The sequence below is a fragment of the Podarcis melisellensis genome, assembly GCF_964234715.1.
Source record: "Podarcis melisellensis genome assembly, chromosome: 14".
NCBI lineage: Eukaryota > Metazoa > Chordata > Lepidosauria > Squamata > Lacertidae > Podarcis > Podarcis melisellensis.
This window is the reverse complement of record NC_138546.1, coordinates 8,725,544-8,752,692: the sequence shown is the minus strand read 5'-3', so window position 1 is coordinate 8,752,692 and position 27,149 is coordinate 8,725,544. Positions and strand designations below refer to the sequence as shown.

The 27,149-nt window shown below is 49.6% G+C and overlaps 1 long non-coding RNA gene across 2 annotated transcripts in view; it reads right to left on the bottom strand.

The window, feature by feature from the left end:
• LOC309357295 overlaps window positions 1-27,149 on the bottom strand; it is a 104,521-nt gene that overhangs the window by 47,985 nt on the left and 29,387 nt on the right. Inside the window, exon 1 of one of the 2 annotated variants that reach the window (XR_014163059.1) lies at window positions 1,099-1,120. The exons of the other annotated variant lie outside the window; for it this stretch is intronic. This is a non-coding gene — a long non-coding RNA (uncharacterized lncRNA). Of the gene's footprint in view, window positions 1-1,098; window positions 1,121-27,149 lie in introns of those variants that run through there. 2 annotated transcript variants of the gene reach the window in all.

The following is a 27,149-nucleotide window of genomic DNA, read 5'->3' as shown; positions in this document are numbered from 1 at the left end:
GTGATGCCTCTGCTTTTAAAGATGCTGTCTAGGTTTGCCATCGCCTTTCTCCCAAGGAGCAGGCATCTTTTAATTTCGTGGCTGCTGTCACCATCTGCAGTGATCATGGAGCCCAAGAAGTAAAATCTCTCACTGCCTCCATTTCTTCCCCTTCTATTTGCCAGGAGGTGATGGGACCAGTGGCCATGATATTAGTTTTTTGATGTTGAGCTTCAGACCATATTTTGCGCTCTCCTCTTTCACCCTCATTAAAAGGTTCTTTAATTCCTCCTCACTTTCTGCCATCAAGGTTGTGTCATCTGAATATCTGAGGTTGTTGATATTTCTTCTGGCAATCTTAATTCCAGCTTGCTATTCATCCAGCCCTGGGTGGTAGGGAACCTTTTTCAGCTTGGTGGCCACATTGCCTTCCAGGCCAACTTCCAGAGGGCCGCAGGACCAGCAGTGTACTTTTGCTAGAAGCAAAAGCAGCCAGGAAAACGGGAGCCCAGTCTCCCCATTTGGCACAGTGTGGCCTCTTCTACGCGGAAGCAGTCAGCACCGTGCCAAATCGGATCACGGCAATTCGGAATATCTGGGGACTCTAATAATCGCGGCAAGCGAAAACACGGAAACAGATTGGATGCCTGTCCCCATCTCCTTATTAGCTTTGTTCCCGAAGCATGACAGATGCTAAACTCATCAGCTTTGCCCAGAGGTATTCCTTTGTCATGAGCATCTCAGAGCTTATACCCTCATTAAGTTAAACTTGCATGATGAATATTGAGTGTGGCAGTTCGATAGCGCTTGTGCGGGAAGCCGGCTCCATTGAATTCCCACATTTGAGGGAGGAAAGCTTTTGTGGGTTGGTTGTTGTTGTTTTTAACATTGCCAAGAGTTCGCTGGGCACTCACACCACACTTACGGGACCACCTCTGTGGGAAATTGCAATATATATGCAGCCACGTGTGGACTAAGGCATCATTCACCATCCTGGAGCCCTCCATCTGTTTCCATCTACAACTTCCCATCAGCCTCAGCCAGCAGGGAGTTGTGAGTCGAGGACCCGCCACCCACTTGAGGTTAAGAAAGGCACAAGGACACAGTATGCAGTGGTACCTCGGGTTACAGATGCTTCAGGTTACAGACTCTGCTAACCCAGAAATAGTACCTAAGGCCTGGGGGCTGGATCCAGCCCAATCGCCTTCTAAATCCGGCCTGCGGACGGTCCGGGAATCAGCATGTTTTGACATGAGTAGAATGTGTCCTTTTATTTAAAATGCATCTCTGGGTTATTTGTGGGACATAGGAATTCATTCGTTTTTATTTTATTTTTCCAAATTGTTATGTACTGAATTGAATAGAATCCAAAAGGCAGCAGTCTGATTGGTCCTAGAACAATAGGATTCAGAATGCAGCAGTCTGATTGGTCCTAGAACAATGCAGCAGTATGATTGGTTGGCAGGAACCACCCAATCATGCTCCAGATAGAAGTGAATCCACAACCTGATTGGCTTACAGTAGAATTCTGGAATTAGCCAATCATGTGCAGCCCATTGTGTAAATAATGTATATAAAGCAGATACTTTGAGGGGACTTTCATTCATTTCTCCTCACCACTATGAGCTGAATAAGGAGCATGAAATCACCTTGCGACTCTGAGTATATTTCACAAATATAGTCCGGCCCCCCACAAGGTCTGAGGGACAGTGGACCGGCCCCCTGCTGAAAAAGTTTGCTGGCCCCTGTGAGGGTCGCAATGGTCTGACTCAGGACAAGGCTGCATTTTAATGTGGTATTGTAATCCTGTTTTTAAGTTGTATTTTAATCAATTGTTTTTATACTTAGTGTTAGCCACCCTGAGCCCAGTCTCGGCTGAGGAGGATGAGTATTATTATTATTATTATTATTATTATTATTATTATTATTATTATTATTGAATGCCAGGCCAAAGACCTGACTTCCCCATCATGCAGTCTCCAAGGCAGAGCAGCCGGAAGATTCCCATCTCTTTCCAGCAAGCAATTGAAACTGTCCTTGCAGGGCGAGATGCAAAAAGAGAAAAAAATGGGTCAGAAAATGCCGGCTGCCGAGGGAGTGATGCTGGAGCCAAACCAGCAAGCTTTAATTAGAAGGGTGCTCTTTTTTTGGATGCCGCACTCAGCAAACTCAGGCGGCGTGAAAGGAACAGGGGGAGGAGAGCCTGGAGGAGCTCAGAATGGCAGCCCTGCGCGAGAAAGGATGGGGGTGCTGATATAACTGGGTGTTCTTGCAAAAAGAGGAGATCTGAGGCAGGGAAAGAGCTTCAGAGCCTCCCGAGGGAGACAGGCCAAACCAGGGGTGGGTGCAGCCGGGGGACGAAACTGAGCGGGGCACCAGGTGTACAATTCACCTCTCCCAGAGCTACAATTCCCAGCATCCTTAAAGGTTAAGGGACCCCTGACCATTAGGTCCAGTTGTGGCCGACTCTGGGGTTGCGGTGCTCATCTCGCTTTATTGGCTGAGGGAGCCAGCGTACAGCTTCCAGGTCATGTGGCCAGCATGACTAAGCCGCTTCTGGCGAACCAGAGCAGCGCACGGAAATGCCGTTTACCTTCCCGCCAGAGCGGTACCTATTTATCTACTTGCACTTTGATGTGCTTTTGAACTGCTAGGTTGGCAGGAGCAGGGACCGAGCAACGGGAGCTCACCCCGTCGCGGGGATTCGAACCGCCGACCTTCTGATCGGCAAGTCTTAGGCTCTGTGGTTTAACCCACAGTGCCATTCATGTCCCTCCAGCATCCTTAACAAACTTCATTTCCCAGGATTCTCGGGGAAGGAGAGCCATGTGCTTTCCAAGTGCGTTGGGTGTGCTCTGAATCAGTGGCGTAGCGTGGGGGGCCGGCCGCACCGGGCGCAACATCTGGGGGGGCATGCCCGCACTCGCAGCTCTCTGCCCCTACTAAAATCCACGGGTTAGGGGACGCAAATTACTTGCCTTGCCCCGGGTGCTGACAACCCACGCTACGCCACTGCTCTGAATGTCTGGTTTGGATCTGCTCCTCTGCTGAGATGGCAAAGCCAGACCAGCCTTCTTCTTCTGTGGGCCTTCTGTCAGGTGACAGATCGGGTCTGATGGCAGGCGCATGGCTTGCAAGCTAATGAGGTTATTAAGGACAGCCTAATCCAGTCCTCAGAGACCAAGCCATGTTTGCCTTCCATTTGCTGCGACATGAGCTGGCATGCGGCTTCCGAATTCCTCGCTCGCCACCCCTCCGCCATCTTGCACAGCGAGCCCAATTTTCCTTGTTCATCTCACCACCTGACAAACACACCCACACCACTCGCAAAAACCCTGTTGCAAAGACACCAGGGCTCCCAGGCAGGGACACAGCACGTAAAAGGCACAGTCCTAAGGCACAAAGGCTGTGTGTTGTTGTTTAGTCGTTTAGTCGTGTCCGACTCTTCATGACCCCATGGACCAGAGAACGCCAGGCACCTCTGTCCTCCACTGCCTCCCGCAGTTTGGTCAAACTCATGCTGGTAACCTTGAAAACACTATCCAACCATCTCGTCCTCTGCCGTCCCCTTCTCCTTGTGCCCTCCATCTTTCCCAACATCAGGGTCTTCTCCAGGGAGTCTTCTCTTCTCATGAGGTGGCCAAAGTACTGGAGCCTCAGCTTCACAATCTGTCCTTCCAGTGAGCACTCAGGGTTGATTTCCTTCAGTATGGAGAGGTTTGATCTTCTTGCAGTCCATGGGACTCTCAAGAGTCTCCTCCAGCACCATAATTCAAAAGCATCAATTCTTCGGCGATCAGCCTTCTTTATGGTCCAGCTCTCACTTCCATACATCACTACTGGAAGGCTGTGTACATACCTATAAAGCCCATAACTTCTCCCAGGGCCAGATTAAGACCTTTGGAGCCTCTAAACCCTTAAAAGATTTTGGTGCACCCATATATATCTAATTCAAAATACAGATGATAAAAAAAAACCTGTGAAATGAAATTTATTCCCTGGTGTGGTTTGTGGTCCGCCTCAAGGGCCAAAATGTCTTGGGCTGGCCCTGCCCTGTTCCCTGTTCCATGTGCAGAGCGCTTCTCTGGCTACATGTCTGCATAAATCAGTTAAGGACACCGAGCAAGATCAGTTAAAAGAAGCAACTGCACCTCCAGCATTCAGTATACCACAGGAGACAGCTTCCTGCTCTTTATGGGATCAAAAGAGATGCTGCTGCTTTGACCCTGAAGTTTGGAGGCCCAAATGAGGCCCAAGGAGCTGTTTCTATTATTATTATTATTATTATTATTATTATTATTATTATTATTATATTTATTGGCATTTTCATTTTCAAAAAACACCGTATGATTTTACATAACTTAACATTACCTATACAGTGGTACCTCGGGTTAAGAACTTAATTCGTTCTGGAGGTCCGTTCTTAACCTGAAACTGTTCTTAATCTGAGGTACCACTTTAGCTAATGGGGCCTCCTGCTGCCGCCGTGCAATTTCTGTTCTCATCCTGAAGCAAAGGTACTATTTCTGGGTTAGCGGAGTCTGTAACCTGAAGCGTATGTAACCCGAGGTACCACTGTATTCTGACTCTCTCAAGTCAACGACTTCCCCCATCCATCCCAATTGACTTTCTAACTTCCAATTATAATATCATCCACATTTCTCATTCCCCTCATCTAACTTTCCTTTTCCTTTGAAATTCCTTAACATTGTAAATAAGTTTCTAATTTTAACCGACAAACCTTTAAGCCAGTCCTGTTAGTGTTGTCAAGTGTTTACAATGTTCTTTCAAATAAATAATAAATTTACTCCAGTCTTTGTCAAACGGTTGGTCTCACTGGTCTCAAATTTTTCCCAGACAGTCTTGCCAGCTCTGTATACAGAGGAGGCACAGGGAGCTGTTTCAATGGCTCTGGGGTGATGGCTGGCTGAGAATGGAAGGAATATTTTCCGGCTCAGCGGCAAACCCTTCACGTCAGGGCATGCATATGGCCTCATTTTCCCAGAGTGGAGGTTGCAGCTTGAATGCTTTAGCATGTAAGACATCTCAAATCCTCGCCAAATCACGACGCTACCGCTGTCATATTAAAGCAGCCAAAAACCAGCCCATGGATGACGCTAACATACCTAAGCTGTAAATAGGGTTTTCATTTTTTTATTTTAATTGCCTGATGCAGCTGCTGCTGAGGCGTGCCTGGAGGAGAGAAGCAAAACCGGCGTTTCTCAAGGCTGCGACGGAAGAGTCATAAGTGTGATCCCAACATGACCCTTGCGTGTGCGCATGCTTCCGGGGGATGGGAGCTTTCTCCCAAGCAATTTAGGATGGGATATTTTAATGGAAAACTACCTAGCTTGTGGGACGCGGGTGGCGCTGTGGGTTAAACCACAGAGCCTAGGACTTGCCGATCAGAAGGTCGGCAGTTCGAATCCCCGCGATGGTGTGAGCTCCCGTTGTTCGGTCCCTGCTCCTGCCAACCTAGCAGTTCAAAAGCACGTCAAAGTGCAAGTAGATCAATAGGTACCACTCCAGCAGGAAGGTAAATGGCGTTTCCGTGCACTGCTCTGGTTTGCCAGAAGCGGCTTAGTCATGCTGGCCGCATGACTCAGAAGCTGTACGCCATCTCCCTTGGCCAATAAAGTGAGATGAGCGCCACAACCCCAGAGTCGGCCACAACTGGACCTAATGGTCAGGGGTCCCTTTACCTTTACCTTACCTAACTTGTACTTCTTGAACCAATATGCGAATAGAAGCATAACTATGTTTTCAGATTTGCAGTTCTCTGAATTTTGCGATGCAGTTCTCCAACCAAGCGATGCAGAATCGGGGCCATTGCAAGCTCTTTTTTATGCAGCCTTATTAGAATCATAGAATTTTTGAGTTGGAAGGGACAAGGAGGTTCATCTAGTCCAACCTCCTGCAATGCAGGAATGTGTAGTTGTCCCATCATTCAGCCCAGACACTGAGGTCCAGCTCCGAGGGCCTTCTGGCAGTTCTCTCACTGTGAGAAGTGAGGCTACAGGGAACCAGGCAGAGGGCCTTCTCGGTAGTGGCACCTGCCCTGTGGAACGCCCTCCCATCAGATGTCAAAGAAATAAACAACTATATGACTTTTAGAAGACATCTGAAGGCAGCCCTGTTTAGGGAAGTTTTCAATGTTTGAAGTTTTATTTTGTTTTTAGTGTTCTGTTGGGAGCCGCCCAGAGTGGCTGGAGAAACCCAGCCAGATGGGCGTGGTATAATTATTATTATTATTATTATTATTATTATTATTATTATTATTATTATTATCATCGAACCTACAACCTTGGCTTTATCAGACCACCCTCTAACCCAGGCATAGGCAAACTCGGCCCTCCAGATGTTTTTGGCCTACAACTCCCATGATCCCTAGCTTGCAGAACCAGTGGTCAGGGATGATGGGAATTGTATTCTCGAAACATCTGCAGGGCCGAGGTTGAGGAAGCCTGAGTTAAATCATGTCACGACAGTTGATATTATTTACCCAAAACCCTCCAAACTCACAGATTCCAAGAAATCAGCTACGGCACTTAGATTAATCAAGGTAATTATATTCATAGCAATCATTTGGATTCCACGAGCATCGCAGAGGATAAATCAAATTTCTTCCACAGAATATTTTATGCGACTGAATGCCTGGGGATTACTTCAGCCTCTTCATTCTGTTTGTCCTCCTCTTTGCATGAATTGGAATTGAAAGTCGCGTAGAGGAAGATTAACACCTCTCAAATGCGCACCAGGACTGCTGCGTCACTGACTGTTTCCCCAGGAAAATTCTGCTCTAGGCCAAGACGAGCCCAGCAATGGCTATTGCAAAGCATGGCGATTTTGTTACTTTAGGCCGGCTGGCCTCTTGGACGAGTGAGATACTTGTCCACAGCTCTGAATCATTGCTTCTCTGTATCCTTTGCCATGCAAGATGAATGAATTAGGAAGAGAGTTCAAGGACACATCCCCACAGACAAAAACACCCAAGAAGGGTGTGGATCTGGGCTGCTGACAGGAGCGAACCAGCAGTAAATCACACCGAGCAAGTTGGAGTTAACTCTTTATTAGCAAAAACAGGATCTGCACAGGAGTGCCAGGCCTAATGAGCAACTCAACTCAGGCAGGTCTTGCCCCCATGAAGTACCATATTTTTCTGTGTATAAGACTCCCCCATGTATAAGACACCCCCTATTTTGGGGTACTCAAATTTGGGGGGAGATGGCTCAGAGTTGTTGAGTTTTTTGGGGAGGGATTGCACAGGGCTGTTGAGCTTTTTTACAGGGAATTGCTGAAAATTGCTCGACCACCCATGGCGCAAAATCTGCCTCTTGTCTGTCCTCTCACCTGCAGAAGAGGCCAATCGGCCGCCCAATTCCCACAGCACCAGCCAATCAACAACAGCCCTTGACGCAGAAACCAATAACACGCCCAATCGCTGCTGACAGCCGCGGCAGCAACCAATCAAACGTCCACCCTATGCACTATCCATGTCTAAGACAACCCACACTTTTCAGCATAATTTTAAAAGAAAAAAACCCTAGTCTTATACATGGAAAAGTACAGTAGATGCCAAGACTGAAAGTTCCTTGCTACCTACAGCTGCCTAGGTCCCCTCCTCTCTCCCACTTAGCTTTGAAGCTCACTGGGTCAAACCTTGGGCCAGTCACCTTCTCTCAGACTAACCTACCTCACAGGGTTGTTGTGGGGACAAAATGAGGGGAGGGAGAACCATGCACAGTGGACGCTCGGGTTGCGAACGTGATCCGTGCGGGAGGCATGTTCACAACCTGCAGGGTAGGGATGATCGCGGAGTGGGGTCCGGAGGGAACACACTCCCCACCCGCAGGCAGCCACAGCCTGCCTGCACACTTGACCTTGGGGTGCGGGGCACACTCCCCCTCACAGATAAGGCCACAACTGTCTGAACATCTTGCCCTCTGTCTAACCTTTTGCGGTCTCAGTAGTCTGCGGTGCCCTCTCTGAGACCTTTTGTCTCCTTCGTCAAGGCGAAAACGACGCGGTGGAAACAGGTGCCAAAATAGCTTGCAAAAATCTACCATTTGCCCGATAATAAATGTTGGAAATGTAAAGATAATGAAGGTACATTCTTTCACCTTTGGTGGATGTGCCCAAGGAATAAGGCTTTCTGGGAGATGATATATAATGAAATGAAAAAGGTATTTAAATATACCTTTCTGAAGAAACCAGAGGCCTTTCTCCTGGGCATGCTCGGCCAATTGGTGCCAAAGAAGGATAGAACTTTTTTTATGTATGCCACAACAGCAGCAAGAATACTTATTGCAAAGTACTGGAAGACACAAGATCTACCCACTCTGGAAGAATGGCAGATGAAGATGATTGACTATATGGGATTGGCAGAAATGACTGGCAGAATCCGAGACCAGGGAGAAGAGTCGGCGGAAGAAGACTGGAAGAAATTTAAAGACTATTTACAGAAATATTGTAAAATTAATGAATGTTAGAATGATGTTGGATAGAAATTAAGTGGTTTCCAGCTGTAATGCTTTAAGAGACTATGGAAAAACAGGTTTGGAAACAGGTTAAAAATTATTGATAAGGATTTGCTGAACTAACAATTAGAACTGGAATACAAAAAAGGGAGGTATGAGGAGGTCTGGGAAATAAGTTAATGAAAATAAGCATTGGAAACTTCATGTGTTTTTAAAATATTTTTATTTCTGTATTTTTGTATTTTTGTTATTTTTGTAATTTTTTTTTTATTGCATTATTATTGTAAACTTTAATAAACATTCTTTAAAAAAAAAAAAGCTTTGTACCACCCCACTATCTCGGGACCGGAAGATGTGTAAAGTCACAGCCCAAAATGTCTCTGCCTGATTTGCATATTTGTCTCAATAAAAGGAGGCTCCACAGGGCTGGCCGGCAGCTTGCTTGCAGCTCACCTGTGTGCACCTCACCTGCATTATCAGCTCCTGCTTCAATGTCCATCACTTCACCGCAGCATTCGCAACCCACAGCGCCTCGTCTGTGCACGCCCGGGTCACGATTCGGTGCTTCTGCGCATGCACAAAGCGCAATTTAGTGTTCCTGCACATGCGCGAGCTGCCGAAACCTGGAAGTAATCCGTCCCGGTACTTCCGGGTTCGGTGTGGTGCGCAACCCAAAAACGCGCAACCTGAAGCGTCTGTAACCCAAGGTATGACTGTATGCCACTTTGGGCCCCTTAGAGGCAAAAGTGGCATATAAATGCAATACATACCGTATTTTTTGCTCTATGACTCACTTTTTCCCTCCCAAAAAGTAAGGGGAAATGTGTGTGCATCTTATGGAGTGAATACAGGCTGCGCAGCTATCCCAGAAGCCAGAACAGCAAGAGGGATCGCTGCACAGTGATCCCTCTTGCTGTTCTGGCTTCTGAGATTCAGAATATTATTTTTTCTTGTTTTCCTCCTCCAAAAGCTAGGTGCGTCTTATGGTCTGGTGCGTCTTATAGAGCGAAAAATCGGTACATAACAAATAAATAAACTACCGCAAGCAAACAAAAGAGCAAACAAAAAACCCTGTGTCACCTGGGGGGTGGGTGGGTCCTGAAGGGATGGCAAAGAGACCTGGACATCTCTGACCCTGTTTTCATTCATAAAAATCCAAGATCCATTGACATACAGACCTCCATTTTTGCTGTGAGTCAGATGTCCATTAAGCCTCACAATGAGATTTTCGGCTGCAACCTCTTCCACTTAGAAGAAAACGTGTTGGGCTGGGAGTGGGGGAGGCGTGGAGCACAAACACATCTTCTTTATCCCTCCAACATGCCATTTGCGTCAATCAGCAATAACAAACAAAATTGCTGTTGGCCCCCTGGGCTACTAAGTGAATGAACTGCAAGGGAGGTGGGCGTGGAACGTTGTTTTAGTGCGTGGTGAAATCTTCCCTCTTTCAAAGACAGGCATCTCTTCTTCACTTAACAGTTTGTGCAGGTAACAGAGGCGCCAGAAAGAGGGGGGAGGGCAGGGTGACTTAATGTTGTCATAGGGCCAAAAAGAGGCAAAGAGCTGTGAAACCAGCTCAGGATCAGGGCCGGATTGAGGTTTGACGAGGCCCTAAGCTACTGAAGGTACTGGGGGCCCTTTATATGTCCAGCTGTCCTTTGTCAACAACAAATTGTCCCTGTTTTTTGTGTTGAATATATGCCCTATGGTAACTGATGGACCTAACAGGTATCTAAAGCCATTTGCACATAACAAAATATGTATTTTATCATACAGAAATGAGCAAACCAGTGATATTTGAGGGAGAAGGCTAGCAGGTGGGGCCCATTACTTACATCATAGGAGCCTACACAACACAAAACACTGTTGCTGTATGTAGGTTTTCGTTTTTTAATCTTATATTCTGGAAATGTACATCCAGTTTTTTCCTTTTGATTTTTTTGGGGGGCCCCAAGAAAGTGGGGCCCTAAGCTATAGCTTATTTAGCTTATACGTAAATCTGGCACTGTTCAGGAGACTGGCTGTGCTGCGCAGGAAAGAAAGACACACAGATTTTCCCAAACTTCCCTAGCAACCTACGAAGCTGCGTTATATGCAGCCAATCCTTTGGCCTTTTGAGCTTAGTGTTGCCTACACTGACTGGCAGCTGCTCTCCAGGTTTTAGGCAAGGAGTCTTTCCCACCCCCATTGCGGTTGTTAACAGAGAAATCTGAGGGCTCCCTTGGACAAAAAAAAACAAGGACATCAGCCAGGAATACCAGAGCAAAACAGCAGCCAGTAGGCTTGGTCTTTATTGAAGACTGTCGTGACAGGACTCCCACCTGCCACAAGGTGGAACAAGATGGAAGCCCTGAACAAAAGCCCAACTTTTATTAGCTGCTAATCCCCATGCTACACCCCTAAGACTACACCACAACTACATCATGACTACATCACTGACACATCACAAAGAGGAGGGGTTCAGGGAGGAGTTGTGGTGGTAACCTGAGTGTCTTGTCACCTGTTTCTCCTTTCCCCCTCCCCATGTTTATATTCCTGAGGACAAAGAGGAGTTCACTGTTTCCTGCCCCCAGAGGGAAGGGCTGGTCACTGTCCTTTGTTTCAGTCTGTACTGAATCCACTTCCATAGGCAGGTCCTTTGTGAGTGTAATGATCTTCTGTCTAGGACCATCAAGGTTGGCATGCCAACTGGGTAGGGCTGGCTGCGGACGTTGGTACGCTTGGGGGGGGGGATTATGGCTGTGTTCTGTTAAGTCTTCCCCCTTTTGATAGTCCTTCCTTCATGGTGTTAAATAAAAGAGTGGAACGGTACAGATCCGATGTATGGCTGATTTGTGTGAGTGTGTGTGTCGTGTTTGTACAAACTGAATTATGATGGGTTTTTTTTCCTGCAACAGGGTTTGAACCTGGGACATTCTGCATGCAGAGCAGATGTTCCGCCACTGATCCTTCCTTTAAAAACAGGAATATGGGAAACTGACTTAGATGGTCACTTTGCTGGTTCATCTTTCTCCCACACTGACTGGCAGCAGTTTCCAGGATTTCAGACTAGTGACGTTCCCACCTGGAAACACCACTGTGGGTTGCTGAACCTAGAAACTTCCATGTACAAAGCATAGATTCCTTTGTTGATCTAGGCTGATGGCATCTGTCTGTCTTGGGAGACAGAGTGGGCCTTTGGGGATGAAGTCGACTGTTGGAGAGTCACAGCGCCTGCTGTGGCTGTAGAGACCAATACAGGAGAGACATGTTTTGTTCCAGCTGGGGAAGATGAAGGCGTCTGGTGGTTGTGCTGCTGCAGGTACACCATGGCGTTTCTTCTCTGTGCGCTCCTCCCAGTGATCATTCATCCCCTGGTTACTGCTATGAATGCCCAATCTGTCTGTCTCCATGTACTATTGGCATCTTCCATTGGCAAGGGATTCCCACACGACATGGTTGAGCTTACCTGGAAAAACCATTGTGGGTTGTTGAATCTGGAACCTTGGGTTGAGCCTTCATGTCACGTTTGCAGACATCTTTGTAACACATAGACTTGGTCTGGCAATGGGTCCAAGTTATGAGGACAACCAATTGTTCCATGTGGGACCTCTCCTGCTCTAAGGAACAGGGGAGCACTTGTTCAGCCAGGGAATTTGTGACCCATACCACGATAAAAAGCCACTCCTGGCTTCTGTCCCCTGCCAAGTGTTCTTTTTCAGCAACCTAATCTAAGATAAGATGAGGGACGCAGGTGGCGCTGTGGGTTAAACCACAAAGCCTAGGACTTACCGATCAGAAGGCCAGCGGTTCGAATCCCCGCGACGGGGTGAGCTCCCATTGCTCAGTCCCTGCTCCTGCCAACCTAGCAGTGCAAAAGCACGTCAAAGCGCAAGTAGATAAATAGGTACCACTCCAGCGGGAAGGTAAACGGCGTTTCCGTGCGCTGCTCTGGTTCACCCGAAGCAGCTTAGTCATGCTGGCCACATGCTGGCTGTATGCCGGCTCCCTCGGCCAGTAAACCGAGATGAGCACCGCAACCCCAGAGTCGTCCACGACTGGACTTAACGGTCAGGGGTCCCTTTACCTTTAATCTAAGATGGGTGGAACTTATTTTAGTTTTTGCTATAGCTAGTTGATATTTGCAAGTTGGAAACTCTTGCCGATCTACTGCAAATCTCCCAGAGGTATATGAGTAGATCTAACTTCCACCCAGCCTTGGATCTAGAGTACCCATGTTTACTTTGTCAAGTGAGGGGCTCAATTTTGCCTCCTTTGGCAGGATTTGGCAGCTGCGGAACGGGCACGGAAACAAGCCGAGCAGGAGAAGGACGATCTGGCTGAAGAGCTGGCAAGTTCTGCTTCTGGGAGGTAAGTTCCCGGCCGGGATTCGGAAGCTACTAGAACCAGGCGCCCAATTCTACTCACTGCTGCTATTTTGTCCAAACAAGAAGTATAAAAGGTGCCTTACACAGTACCCTCCCCAAATATGACAATGGTGATTATTATTATTATACCCTGCTCATTTGACTGGGTTTTCTGTGGGCATAGACTAGCTGGGAACATGCTGGGAATGTGGGCTTGGGAGAGCACATCTCTGTTTGTGTCTCTGTCCTGCCACGTGATGCTCTAAATCTTCCTGACACAGCGCAGGTAGAAAGTGTTGAGACATCGCTGATGGCGGGTATAAGTTGCCCATGACTCACTTCCATAAAGCAGCAAGCTCAACACACAAACCCAGTAGACTTTCATTTTGCTATTGGACATTAGCATCATATTCTCCCAGGCCCTTTTGGAGAGGCCAGCCATTGCTGGAAACGCCTTGCCAATATGCTTGTTTACAGCTCACAAATATACAGTGGTACCTCAGGTTACATACCCTTCAGGTTACAGACTCCGCTAACCCAAAAATAGTACCTCGGGTTAAGAAGAAGAAGAAGAAGAGTTTGGATTTGATATCCCGCCTTTCACTCCTTTTAAGGAGTCTCAAAGCGGCTAACATTCTCCTTTCCCTTCCTCCCCCACAACAAACACTCTGTGGGGTGAGTGAGGCTGAGAGACTTCAGAGAAGTGTGACTAGCCCAAGGTCACCCAGTAGCTGCATGTGGAGGAGCGGAGACACGAACCCAGTTCTCCAGATTACGAGTCCACCGCTCTTAACCACTACACTATAGAACTTTGCTTCAGGATGAGAACAGAAATCGTGCAGCGGCAGCACGGCAGCAGCAGGAGGCCCCATTAGCTAAAGTGGTGCTTCAGGTTAAGAACAGTTTCAGGTTAAGAACGGACCTCTAGAACGAATTAAGCTCTTAACCCGAGGTACCACTGTACCATGATAAACACAACAACAGCTTTGGCCCTGATTCAATCCACAAGCAGTGATGGAGGAAGGGGAGGTGCCTTGGGTGACATCTCTGAGGGGGGGACAAGGCACCCCCGGGCGTGGTGGCATGAGCCGCTGCCATCGCACCACAGCAGCCATGTGCGGAGCATCCTTTGCTCGTGGCTGCAGTGGTGGTGGCAGGACCCCACTGCCATCTGTACGGTGCGTGAGTGGGTGCATGCATGTGCATCACTACATACTGTGCATGCACATGCGCAGTATGTAGCAGTGGTGCCCATGCGCCGCCAGGCAGTTTCCCGACAGCGCTGCTCAAGCGCCGTATGGATGGCGGCAGGATCCCTCCACTGCTGCTGCAGCTGCGAGCAGAGGATCCCGCCCCCATCCGTATAGTGCTCGAGTGGCACCATAGGGAACCCTCCCCACGGCGCATGCTTGGTGCCGCTACTTACTGCACATGCGCAGTACATAGCGTTGGTGCGCATGCGCCGTACATATGGTCACACGCCTGCGCTGCTGGGCGATTTGCCCCGACACCCTGCACCAGACGCTGGTTAGCCTTCCTTCACCCCTGTTCACAAGTGACAGCACAGAACCTCAGGGGGGATTTCAAGTCAGCCATTTCCCTTTGCAATCTCCCTTTGAAGTCCCAGACTCATAATAATAATAATAATAATAATAATAATAATAATAATAATAATAATAACAACAACAACTTATTTATATCCCGCCCTCCCCAGCCAAAGCCAGGCTCAGAGCGGCTAACAACAGTAAAAATACAGTAACACAGTTTTCATAAAATCACAATCAATTAATTGAAATGCATTCTAAAATCAATTCCTTCTAAAATCAATTCAAAATCAAATTAATGGCCACCATTGAGCTAGAGTTCTATGTGGATTATCGAAGGAGGGGGTCAGACTGTATCTTGGCCAAAGGCCTGGTGGAAAAGCTCTGTCTTGCAGGCCCTGCGGAAAGATGTCAAGTCCCGCAGGGCCCTCGTCTCTTGTGACAGAGCATTCCACCAGATTGGGGCCACAGCCGAAAAAGCCCCGCCTCTGGTTGAGGCCAGCCTAACCTCCCTGTGGCCCAGGACCTCCAAGACTGTTTTTAACACTGATTGGGAGCCGCCCAGAGTGGCTGGGGAAACTCAGCCAGATGGGCGGGGTATAAATAATAAATTATTATTATTATTATTATTATTATTATTTATTTGAAGACTGTATTTGAAGGTCCTCTGTGGGACATACCAGGAGAGGCGGTCCCATAGGTACGGGGATCCTAGGCTGTATAGGGCTTTAAAGGTTAAAACCAGCACCTTGAACCTGATCCTGTACTCCACCGGGAGCCAGTGCAGCTGGTATAGCACCGGGTGAATGTGATCCTGCGGCACGGACCCTGTTAGGAGTCTCGCTGCGGCATTCTGCACCCGCTGGAGTTTCTGGGTCAGTCTCAAGGGCAGCCCCACGTAGAGCGAGTTACAGGCTTCCCTTGGAAATTCCAGCTGAAAGAGAGGAACCTGTGTTACACGCAGTCAGACCTTTGGTCCATCTCGCTCAGTGTCACCTACACTGACTGGCAGCAGCTCTCCAGGTTTTCAGGCAGGGTACCCCACCAGTAGATGCCTTTAGGGGGGGAACCTAGGATCTTCTGCCTCCAAAGCAGGAGGGTCATAGTGAGGCTCAGAGGAAGAAATGAATGTTGCAACAAATAAAAATGCATGCACAGAGCATTCCTAACCATGTCTACTCACTGGGATTTACTCCCAGGTAAATAAGGTTACGATTAGAGCTGAAACGAAGCAGGCCTTTTGCTAGATCCACAAGGGATGAGGGCTGGGCTTCAGCCAGCTCACAAAGCGCTTGCTCCCTTTGCGGGGGAAAAAACCCAAGCAGGTCCTCTTCTGCCTCATCTCTGGAGCTGAACTGACCTCTGCTGGTCTCTGAAAGTATTAAAAGAATCCCAGCCTCATGACCAACACCTAGGCAAGTCTTCTTTTCAATCCACTTTGCAGCCCAGGTTTTTAAGCAGAGGTTGGGTCATGCATCTGTCTTGAAAGCTTCAGTTGAGATTCCTGCATTGCAGTGGACTGGACTGGATGACCCTTGGGGTCCCTTTAAAATTCTGTTCCCATAGAAACCTAGGAAGTCAGGCCAATGTGGTCCACCCTCCTGTCGTCTATAGTGACCAGCAGTGGTTCTCTGTGGTTTCTGCCAGAGGTCTCTAACCTCGTTTTGCCACTGGGGAATGAACCTGGGACCGTCTGCATGCAGAGCAGGTCTCCACTGCTGAGCTATGGCCCATCCCCATTTAAGCCCCACTGGGCTCAATGGGGCTTGGACTACTGCAATGCTCTCTACGTGGGGCTACCTTTGAAGGTGACTCGGAAACTGCAATTAATCCAGAATGCAGCAGCTAGACTGGTGACTGGGAGTGATCGCCGGGACCACATAACACCAGTCTTGAAAGACCTACATTGGCTCCCAGTACGTTTCCAAGCACAATTCAAAGTGTTGGCGCTGACCTTGAAAGCCCTAAATGGCCTCAGCCCTGTATACCTGAAGGAGCGTCTCCACCCCCATCATCCAGCCCGAACACTGAGGTCCAGCTCTGAGGGCCTTCTGAAGGTTCCCTCACTAATAGACAACTATTTTACTTTTAAAAGACAACCTGTTTAGGTAGGTTTTTAATGTCTGATGCTGTATTGTTTTTTAATATTTTGTTGGAAGCCACCCAAAGTGGCTGGGGAAACCCAGCCAGATGGGTGGGATATAAATAATAAATTATTATTATTATTATTATTATTATTATTATTATTATTTGGAAGGCAGGGATGCTAACTTGAATTAAATATTGGGTGGGGGTAAGCAATGCCCTGCAAAATCAATAGTAATCACACACACCATTTGAATGGCAATGCCCATCAATTTGGGGGGGTATGTGGCCCCCTCAATATTTTAAGGGGGGAGAAGGGACCTTGGCCCCTTGGAGTTGGCTCCTATAAGTGGAGGGGAGAAGGGGGGGAAGAATCCCATCCAAAGAGGCTGGAGCAAGACTGAAACCAGGGGGTGGGGAGGACTAGGGGTGTACTGGATTACATATATCCTGGCTCTCCCCTCCCCTAATTTTCAATCATGCCTTCATTTCAGAGCACCGTGGCTAGAGAATGTTGATCTGTGACTGGGGGAAATCCGAATTATGTGCCTTTCGGGGGTATTCTTTAAGAAATGTATGTGCTCTACTGTAATTTGATGTTGCATTTTGATGTATCTTGATACGTTTTGCAATTTTACCCAGGATCTCTGTTTCCTTGCGGCTAATAATAATAATAATAATAATAATAATTTTTATTTATATCCCGCCCTCCCCAGCCGAAGCCAGGCTCAGGGCGGCTAACAACAATCAAATAATCAAACAGTCAAATAATCACACATTCTAAAAATATTTCATTATAAAAATTAATTAAAATCAAATTGATGGCAACCGATTAAGCAAAATTCTGTGCAGGTTGCCAGAGGAGGGAGTCAGGCTGCGCCCTGACCAAAGGCCTGGTGGAACAGCTCTGTCTTGCAGGCCCTGCGGAAAGATGTCAGGTCCCGCAGGGCCATAGTCTCTTGTGACAGAGCGTTCCACCAGATTGGAGCCGCAGCCGAGAAGGCCCTGGCTCTAGTTGAGGCCAGCCTAACCTCTCTGAGGCCTGGGACCTTGAGGATGTTATTATTTGCAGACCGTAGGTTTCTCTGTGGGACATACCAGGAGAGGCGGTCCCGTAGGTACGAGGGTCCCAGGCCACATAGGGCTTTAAAGGTTTTGCTTATGTGACTAAAATCACACCGTCACACTGGGTGTCCTTGGGTTGAACCACTTATCTCTTTGCCTCTCCTACCTCACAGGGTTGTTGTGAGGTTTAAAAAGTGAGGCGCTTGGACTTTCCTGAGCAACTCGAGAGGAAGGGCAAGAGAAAAATGTAACGATAAGATTAGAGAGAGAGAAGCCAGGGCGACCTTGAGCCCATCACTGCCTCTCAGCCTAAGCTCCTCAAATAATTCTGGACCCTGTAGTTTACTCCTCAGAATTACAAACCCCAACAGCCTTTAAAGTACCAAGGTGTCTAGGATTCCTTGAGGGAGAAATCATATGCTTCAAAGGTTTGGTGTGTAGGCTCCTTGCAGGCAGAGACCTGTGTTCTCGAAGCACATACTGCATATACACAATGCTGGTGCTTGGCGATTTTGTTTCTTTTCTTATAATGTTTATTAAATTTTCCATTTTACAATTTAGACAATTCATTGAAACATCCTTAAAATATCAAAGACTTCCCTTCTTCTCTTTCCATGGGTCATTTTGCATAACATAAATCCCTGCATATTTTATATAAACTAAATCATTCAGTATTCCATTATTACATCCACCAAAACTTATTTACACTGTTGAATATATCTTAATGCTGCCAGCATTTTCAAGTGTACACAACCCCCCGCCCCATATATCCAATAAACATTTTCCAATCTTCTTTAAACATATTGTCAGGGTTTCTGGGAGAGAGGAGGAGATGACAGAGGAGACGGAGAGCGAGTGGGAGGAGGGGCAGAAGGATGAGGAAGAAGATGACGGAATTCTAAGGGAATCCACGAGTCTGAGCAGCGAGTCAGAGGATTCTCAAAAGGGGGTTACCTTAATCAAGCAAAAGGGAGGAGAAGGGAGAAGCGGAGAGGAGCCCAGTGGAAGACAGACGCAGCAAGAGGCGTCTCAGCTGGAACGGAGTAAAGGGGGTGGAGTCGTCAGCCTCTCGGAGGGAGCAGGATTAGGAGAGAACAGAGAAAGGGGGTTGGAGCAAGGTGTTCAGCCGGAAAGGGTGGAGAGCAGAACAAAGGGTGGTGTAGCGGTCGAAAGAAAGGTCAGGAGCAACGTACGCGCGCCAAGTTCAAACGTAGAGGCGCGCGGAAGTGGAGAGAGCTCAGGGGAGGAGCCCGGCCCCAAAGCCAGAAGGAGGGGGGAAGAGGCGGCAGAGGATTCAGCCTCAGGCGAGTCACGGAGAGAGGGAACCCAGGGGGGCAGGAAGACCCTGCGGAAAAGAAAGGAGAGGAAGAGGTGGTCTAGAGCCAGGCTATTAAGTTGGTGTGGAAGAGGGGAGGAGTCAGAGGGGACTTCAGCGGTCTAACGTGATAGACGTACGGCCACAATGCTGAACTGTATGAGAAGCAGAAATCTTCAATAAACTTGTCCTGTAAATAAACTGCAACGGAGTGAGGTCTCTTGTGAGCTGGGACCCATCCTGGGTGGCCGTGACAGTAAGTCCCCTCTCTGAAAGCAAAAAATTTTTTTTTGCGAAGCTCACGAACGGGAGCAGCCATGAGCGCTGAGGAGCAGCTGGTTGCACTGCGGGATCAGGTTACCGCTCTCACATCGGCAGTCATTGCTTCGCAGAAGAAGAATGACGACTTGGAGAAGACGTGCCAGGATTTGCAGGCAAGGTGGGAACACGCGGACAGGGCGGGGGCCCCAGGATCCAGAGCGGAGGGCATTGCGCTTGGACGGCGGGGGGGTGCCCTGGTTCCGCATTTTAATGGCAACTTGCAAGACTATCCCAATTTCAGAGCGGACGTCGTGTATGCACTGCATTTACTCCGTCACGATTTTAAAGATGAGGAGGAGAAAGTGGGGTTCATTGTTTCGCACCTGCATGGGGAGGCCAGGGCTTGGCTACGCAATCTGTGGCGCGAAGATGGACCGGCCCGTCGCAATTCAACTGCGTTCATCAAAGCGATGGATTCTTGTTTTCAATCCTCTGTGGATGTGGACATTGCGCGCCGTCAAATGCACGGGCTGAGGCAGGGGAAGGCGACTGTGCGCCAATACCACTCTAAATTTTTTGCATTGCTCACCGCCTTAGATTGGCCAAAGGACACTAAACCGGTCAGAGATCTTTTTTGGGAGGGATTGAGCCCCCCCATCAAGGATGAGATCGCTAGGGGGGACAGACCCCAGACCCTAGAAGACGTGGTGCAACGGGCTTTAGCTATTGGAATTCGACATGAGGGACGTCCGTGGCACGAGGAGGACGGGCCCCAAGCGCGTGCGCAAGCGAGGACTCTCCCTTTTGTGCACAGGGATTTCAGCCGTGCGCACCCCTCGCCAATGGGGAAGGACAGCGAGGAGCCAATGGAGATTGGTGGTGCTAGGGCTCAGAAGCCATCCCAGAGCCCTGTCCCTGGTGCAGCCAAAGCGAAGCCTCCTAGAGGAACCAGGAAGTGTTACATCTGTGACAGTGCGCACCATATGGCGAAAGAGTGCCCCCAGAGGCTCCAGAAGCACACTGCGGCACTGGCAACTGTGACAGCAGAGGTGCAACCAGGGGAGCGACTTCAGGGAAACGACAGTGCCTGGCTGGAAGCAGAGCTCCTGGGGCTCAGCCAGGCGGATCTGTAGACAAGCCCCCAGCATCGCCGCAGAGCGTGGACCCTTTGCCTCCCAAACCGGCAGTTCTGCTCACAGCAACACTCCAGCTGCCTGATGGGAGACTCCTCGAGGTTCCAATAACGATCGATTCGGGAAGCAACGCCGACTTCGTGGGACTGCAGTTCGTTAAGCAGCACAACATGGCGCTCCTGCCTGCAACGACGCCTCTGAACGTGGTCACGGTAGACGGCAGGAAGTTGCTGGGAGGGCAAGTGGTGCAGCAAACCCCTCCCATGCTGATGCAGATTGGCAACCATCGAGAACTTATTAGTTTCAATGTCACCCACTTATCGGACACGCCCATCGTGTTAGGCATGAGTTGGCTGGAGAGGCACAGTCCCGCGGTTGCGTGGTATCAGCGGCAGATCACCTTTTGTTCATCGTATTGTGCTCAGCATTGCTTTCAGACCGATCAGGGAGGAGAAGCCGAGCAGCAGTTGCATCTGGGTATGGTGCAAACAGTGCCTCACAAGTACCAGGACTTCTTGGAGGTTTTCTGTGAGGAGGAAGCTGACAAGTTGCCGCCTCACAGACCTTACGACTGCGCGATTGATTTAGTGCCAGGGGCGCAACTGCCTGCTGCCAAGCTGTACTCCATGTCGGAGGACGAAATGCAAGAGCTTCGGGAGTTCATAGACCATAACCTCAAGCGCGGTTTCATCCAGGAATCTAAAGCAGCGGGAGGCAGCCCTGTTTTCTTTGTGAAGAAGAAAGACACGCCCCAAAAAAGGCTTATAGTGGATTACAGGTTCATAAACAGCTTGACTAAGCCCAAAGCTTTCCCCATGCCCAAGATTGACGACCTTTTAGCGACCGTCAGGAGGGGCAAGATTTTCACCAAGCTGGACCTACGTGGAGCTTACAATCTCATCCGCATCCGGAAAGGAGATGAGTGGAAGACCGCCATGTTCACCCCTCTGGGCACATACGAATACAGAGTCATGCCTTTCGGCCTCCAAAATGGCAGCCACGTTTTTCAAGCATTTATGCACCACGTGCTAGCAGGTCTCCTCTACAAAAAGTGTGTCTGCTTTCTCGACGATATCCTGATTTTCTCGGAATCGCCGGAGGATCACGATAAGGACGTGAGGGAGGTCCTGCAGAGGCTGAAGGAACACAGGCTGTACGCCAAGTTGGAAAAATGCCAGTTTGATGTCAGAGAGGTTGATTTCCTTGGCTACAAGTTGTCCGACGAGGGACTGGCCATGGACAGGGCTAAGGTTCAAGCGCTGTTGGACTGGAAAAGCCCTCGAAATCGGAAAGAGGTCCAGAGGTTCATCGGCTTTGCCAATTTTTACCGCAAGTTTATTAAAGGCTTTGCGAACGCGACGGCGGCTATCACTGACACCCTCAGTTCCAAGAAGAAGAAGTTCGTCTGGACCGAACAAGCGGAGCGGTCCTTCCGGACGCTTAAGGGTCTTTTCGCCTCCGAAGAGCAGCTGCTCCACGTGAATCCCGGCAGACCCATGCGGGTAGAGACCGATGCGTCAGACAGAGCGGTTGGGGCCGTTCTTTTGCAAGAGGATTCACAAGGCAACTGGAGACCGGGTGCGTTCTACTCCCGGAAGCTCAGCAAGACGGAGCGCAATTATACCATATGGGACAGGGAGTTGTTGGCCATTCATGCAGCTTTCAAAGCGTGGCGACACTTCTTGATAGGAGCCAAGCACACGGTGCAGGTCCGCACGGATCACAAGAACTTAGAGTATTGGCGGACGGCTAAGTTGCAGACCCAGCGACACATGCGCTGGGCGGAGTTCTTCGCGGACTTCGACTTCAAAATAGAATACATCCCAGGAGACTCCAATGTTATTGCAGACGCGCTGTCCCGAAAGCCGCAATACTTGGAGGAAGCAGCTCCAATCGCAGCAAAGCACATTTTCGCACCGCAGGCGTGGACGTGCGCTACCATCGCAGTCGACCTGGACGCGGTGCGACGAGCGTTGCAAAGGGATCAGTTTGCACAGTCTAAGATGAAGGAACTACGCGGAGGGTCGCGAGACAACGATGAGTTTCAATTGCAAGATGGACTTTTGACTCGTAAGGGTGCCCTTTACGTGCCCACCGACGAGCTTCGAGCCAAGGTTCTGCAACAATTGCATGACGCCCCTAGTGCAGGCCATTTCGGCAAAGAGAAGACGATGGAGTTGGTGGCTAGAGACTTTTGGTGGCCCCAGATGAGAGGAGAGGTAGCGGACTACGTCGCCAGGTGTGATATCTGCCAGAGGTCCAAACCAGTGCACCAGAAGCAGGCGGGATTGCTAGAACCGCTGGAGACACCGCAGCAACCGTGGGAGAGGGTAGCGTTGGACTTTGTTACAGACCTGCCCAGCTCCAGAGGTAAGACGGCGGTGTTAGTGGTGGTGGACTTGTTCACCAAGATGGCGCACTTCATCCCTTGTGCCAAGGTGGCGACGGCAGAACAGACCGCAAAGCTCTTCATCGATCACGTCTTCAGAGTGCATGGACTTCCGCAGTCCGTCTTGTCCGACAGGGGGCGCCAGTTTGTTTCCACTTTCTGGCGAAAGCTTCTGGGCATCTTGCACGTCAAAATCAACCTGACATCGGCGAGGCATCCACAAACCAACGGTCAAGCGGAGAGGGTCAACGCGATCATGCAGCAGTACCTGCGGTGCTACGCCAACCAGCGACCTGCGGCGTGGGTGGACTATCTGCCGATGGCTGAATTCGCCTACAACAACACGAAACACGCATCCACCGGGGTGACGCCTTTCTTCGCGAACAATGGCCGTCATCCCAGGACCTTCCCGAGATTTGCGGCACCAGGAGGGGGGGGGCCTCAAGATGCCGACCAGTTTGCAGCGGAGTTGCAAGAGGTGCACGAGGAGCTGCGGAGACATTTGGAGCTGGCAAAACAGGCGTATAAGGTGCAGGCCGATAAGCACAGGAGGGCGGGAGAGGACATCCAGGTTGGGGACTGGGTGTGGTTAGCAGCCCACGCGATGCCGGCCAGGTCATTGGCCAAGAAGAAGTTAGGACACAGGCAGCTAGGGCCATATCAAGTTGAGGCTAAGATCAATCCGGTGGCTTTTCGTCTAGCCCTTCCGGAGGGTTCCAGGGTGCACCCGGTCTTTCATAGGTCGGTGCTCACTCCCTACAAAACCCCACACAGGTTTCAAGAGTCAGGAGCACCCCCAGAGCCACGTAGGAGGGCGCCTGAGAGGGGGGAATCGCCAAGACCAGAACCTCTTAACGAGGTCACAGAGATACTGGACTCGAGATGGGGGGAGGAGGGAGTTGAATATTTTCTCGCCAGGGAAGGCACTCCGGCCTCTGCCAATAGCTGGGTGCCGGGTTACGCGTTGGACGAACCCCTGTTGAAGGAGGAGTTCCATGCACTTTTTCCGCACAAGCCCATGCCCGAGGAGTATTTTGATGATTGGCTTTTCACGCCCACTTTGTCGGACAGCACGTTCGAGGGTTTCTCCTCGCCCGAGGGCCATACGCCCGAAACAAGCCCGACCAGGGATCCGAGACTGGGGGGGGAGGAGACAGGCCCTTGTTGGTGGGTGGATCAGCCAAGGGAGGCATGGAGTCAGAGATGGATGGTAGGTCCTTGGCAGGCAGCGCCAGGAGAAACAGTGATGGAGGAAGAGACTGTGATGTCTTTGGGTGGGGAACCCGAGTTCGAACACACATATACGGAGCTGCCAGAGGAGAACGTTGAAGTGGACAACCTGTATCCTGAACCGACCCCGGAAGAACCACGTTTTCCTCAACCTGCACCCGGCGAGCGGGAGGGGGGAAGGGGGGGCTTCGAGGGGGGGATGGATGTCAGGGTTTCTGGGAGAGAGGAGGAGATGACAGAGGAGACGGAGAGCGAGTGGGAGGAGGGGCAGAAGGATGAGGAAGAAGATGACGGAATTCTAAGGGAATCCACGAGTCTGAGCAGCGAGTCAGAGGATTCTCAAAAGGGGGTTACCTTAATCAAGCAAAAGGGAGGAGAAGGGAGAAGCGGAGAGGAGCCCAGTGGAAGACAGACGCAGCAAGAGGCGTCTCAGCTGGAACGGAGTAAAGGGGGTGGAGTCGTCAGCCTCTCGGAGGGAGCAGGATTAGGAGAGAACAGAGAAAGGGGGTTGGAGCAAGGTGTTCAGCCGGAAAGGGTGGAGAGCAGAACAAAGGGTGGTGTAGCGGTCGAAAGAAAGGTCAGGAGCAACGTACGCGCGCCAAGTTCAAACGTAGAGGCGCGCGGAAGTGGAGAGAGCTCAGGGGAGGAGCCCGGCCCCAAAGCCAGAAGGAGGGGGGAAGAGGCGGCAGAGGATTCAGCCTCAGGCGAGTCACGGAGAGAGGGAACCCAGGGGGGCAGGAAGACCCTGCGGAAAAGAAAGGAGAGGAAGAGGTGGTCTAGAGCCAGGCTATTAAGTTGGTGTGGAAGAGGGGAGGAGTCAGAGGGGACTTCAGCGGTCTAACGTGATAGACGTACGGCCACAATGCTGAACTGTATGAGAAGCAGAAATCTTCAATAAACTTGTCCTGTAAATAAACTGCAACGGAGTGAGGTCTCTTGTGAGCTGGGACCCATCCTGGGTGGCCGTGACACATATGTTCTTGTTCTCTTATTCTGTATGTTAGTTCCAGTTCCACAAGCTGCACATATTCCAACAGTTTAAGTTACCATTCTTCTTTAGTTGGGACCTCGCTCGTTTCTCGTTTTGGGGCTAACAAAACGCGGGCTGCAGTAGTGGCATACATAAATAACCTTTTTGACACCTGTCAATCTCCATTTAAACATTTCCCCCCGCAATTCATTAGTGATTTTGTACCCTAGACCAGTGTTTCCCAACCTTCAGTCTCCAGCTGTTTTCAGACTACAATTCCCATCAGCCATGACCACTGGGCTTGCTAGCTAGGGATGATGGGAGTTGTAGTCCAAAAACAGCTGGAGACCCAAGGTTGGGAAACATTGCCCTAGACAAGGCTAACCACTGATACATCCACACCCAATTGCTAACGAGACTCAGTCTCAGGGTCATGGGTTCAAGCAAAAGATTCCTGCATTGAAAGGAGTTGGACTAGATGCTCTCATGGTCCCTTCCAGCTCTACAGTTCTGTGATTATATCAGTGCTGGATTAAACCCTGGGGAGGCCCCTAGGCTGTCAAAATCTTGGGGGGTGGGCCTCACAAATTATCTCCTAAGACATTTTTTATTTTACCAACCAACAATTGCAATAAATCAATTTAGATCCATTGTTGCAGGGCTGCTGAAGGGTGTGGGTCCCATAAACCAGGGCCTACTTTGCCTACTCAGTAATCCGGCACTGGATTCTATGGAAAACGGCAAGCACAAAAGTAAAAATCTCTTGGCTTATTTTAAATGACCAGCATAAGAAATACAACAAACACATGTGGAATCTAGACACATATTTTTTAAAAAAAGCCCTGTGAAAATGCTTTTTTAAAAAAAGTGTTTTGAAAAATATGTTGAATTTGCCATAAGCTCACCATCGCCATCTAGTGTCACATTTGTATAATGCACTTAAAACGTTATATTCGCTACAGCTAGAAACAGAAGTGTAGATACCTGTCTCAAAAGCTAATTCAAAGTGTTGGTGCTCACCTTTAAAGCCCTAAATGGCCTCGGTCCAGTATATCTGAAGGAGCGTCTCCACCCCCATTGTTCTACCTGGACACTGAGGTCCAGCACCAAGGGCCTTCTGGCGGTTCCCTCACTGCAAGAAGCCAAGTTACAGGGAACCAGGCAGAGGGCCTTCTTGGTAGTGGCACCCGCCCTGTGGAACGCCTTTCCCATCAGATGTCAAAGACTGACTTTTAGAAGACATCTGAAGGCAGCCCTGTTTAGGGAAGCTCTTAATGTTTGATGCATTACTGTATTTTAATATTTTGTTGGAAGCCGCCCAGAGTGGCTGAGGAAGCCCAGACAGATGGGCGGGGTATAAATAATAAATAATAATAATAATAATAATAATAATAATAATAATAATAATAATTACAGTGGTACCTTGGGTTACCTACGCTTCAGGTTACAGACTCCGCTAACCCAGAAATAGTACCTTGGGTTAAGAACTTTGCTTCAGGATAAGAACAGAAATCGGGCTCTGGCGGCGTGGCGGCAGCAGGAGGCCCCATTAGCTAAAATGGTGCTTCAGGTTAAGAACAGTTTCAGGTTAAGAATGGACCTCCGGAACGAATTAAGTACCGGTACTTAACCTGAGGTACCACTGTGGTGTTGTTGTTGTTATAGCAAGTTTTCCAGCACACAAATCATTGGGGTTCATGGGCTGATCCCGCGGTTGTGTTCTTAAAATTTAAGTCTCTTAACAGTTCCAGGGGCCAGTGGCGTAGCGTGGGTTGTCAGCACCCAGGGCAAGGCAAGTAATTTGCGCCCCCTAACCCGTGGATTTGCGCCCCCTAACCCGTGGATGTGCGCCCCCTAACCCGTGGATTTGCGCCCCCTAACCCGTGGATGTGCGCCCCCTAACCCGTGGATTTGCGCCCCCTAACCCGTGGATGTGCGCCCCCTAACCCGTGGATTTACGCCCCCTAACCCTAACCCCCAGATGTTGCGCCCCGTGTGGCCGGCCCTCCCTGCACCCCCCACGCTACGCCACTGTCAGGGGCGCCAGAACCTCACTTTTCGTGCCCTTCCTTTGTCAAGAGCGGATGCTTGGATATATTTTCAGCTAACCCACAGCGGGCACAACAGGAGAAGGGGACGACAGAGGATGAGATGGTTGGATAGTGTTCTCGAAGCTCCCAGCATGAGTTTGACCAAAGTGCGGGAGGCAGTGGAAGACAGGAGTGCCAGGCGTGCTCTGGTCCAGGGGGTCACGAAGAGTCGGACACGACTAAACGACTCAACAACAACAACAATCCAGCGGGTCAGAATTCCGAGGCAACGCGCCCTGGTCCGAAGGGCGCGCCAGGCTCCAAA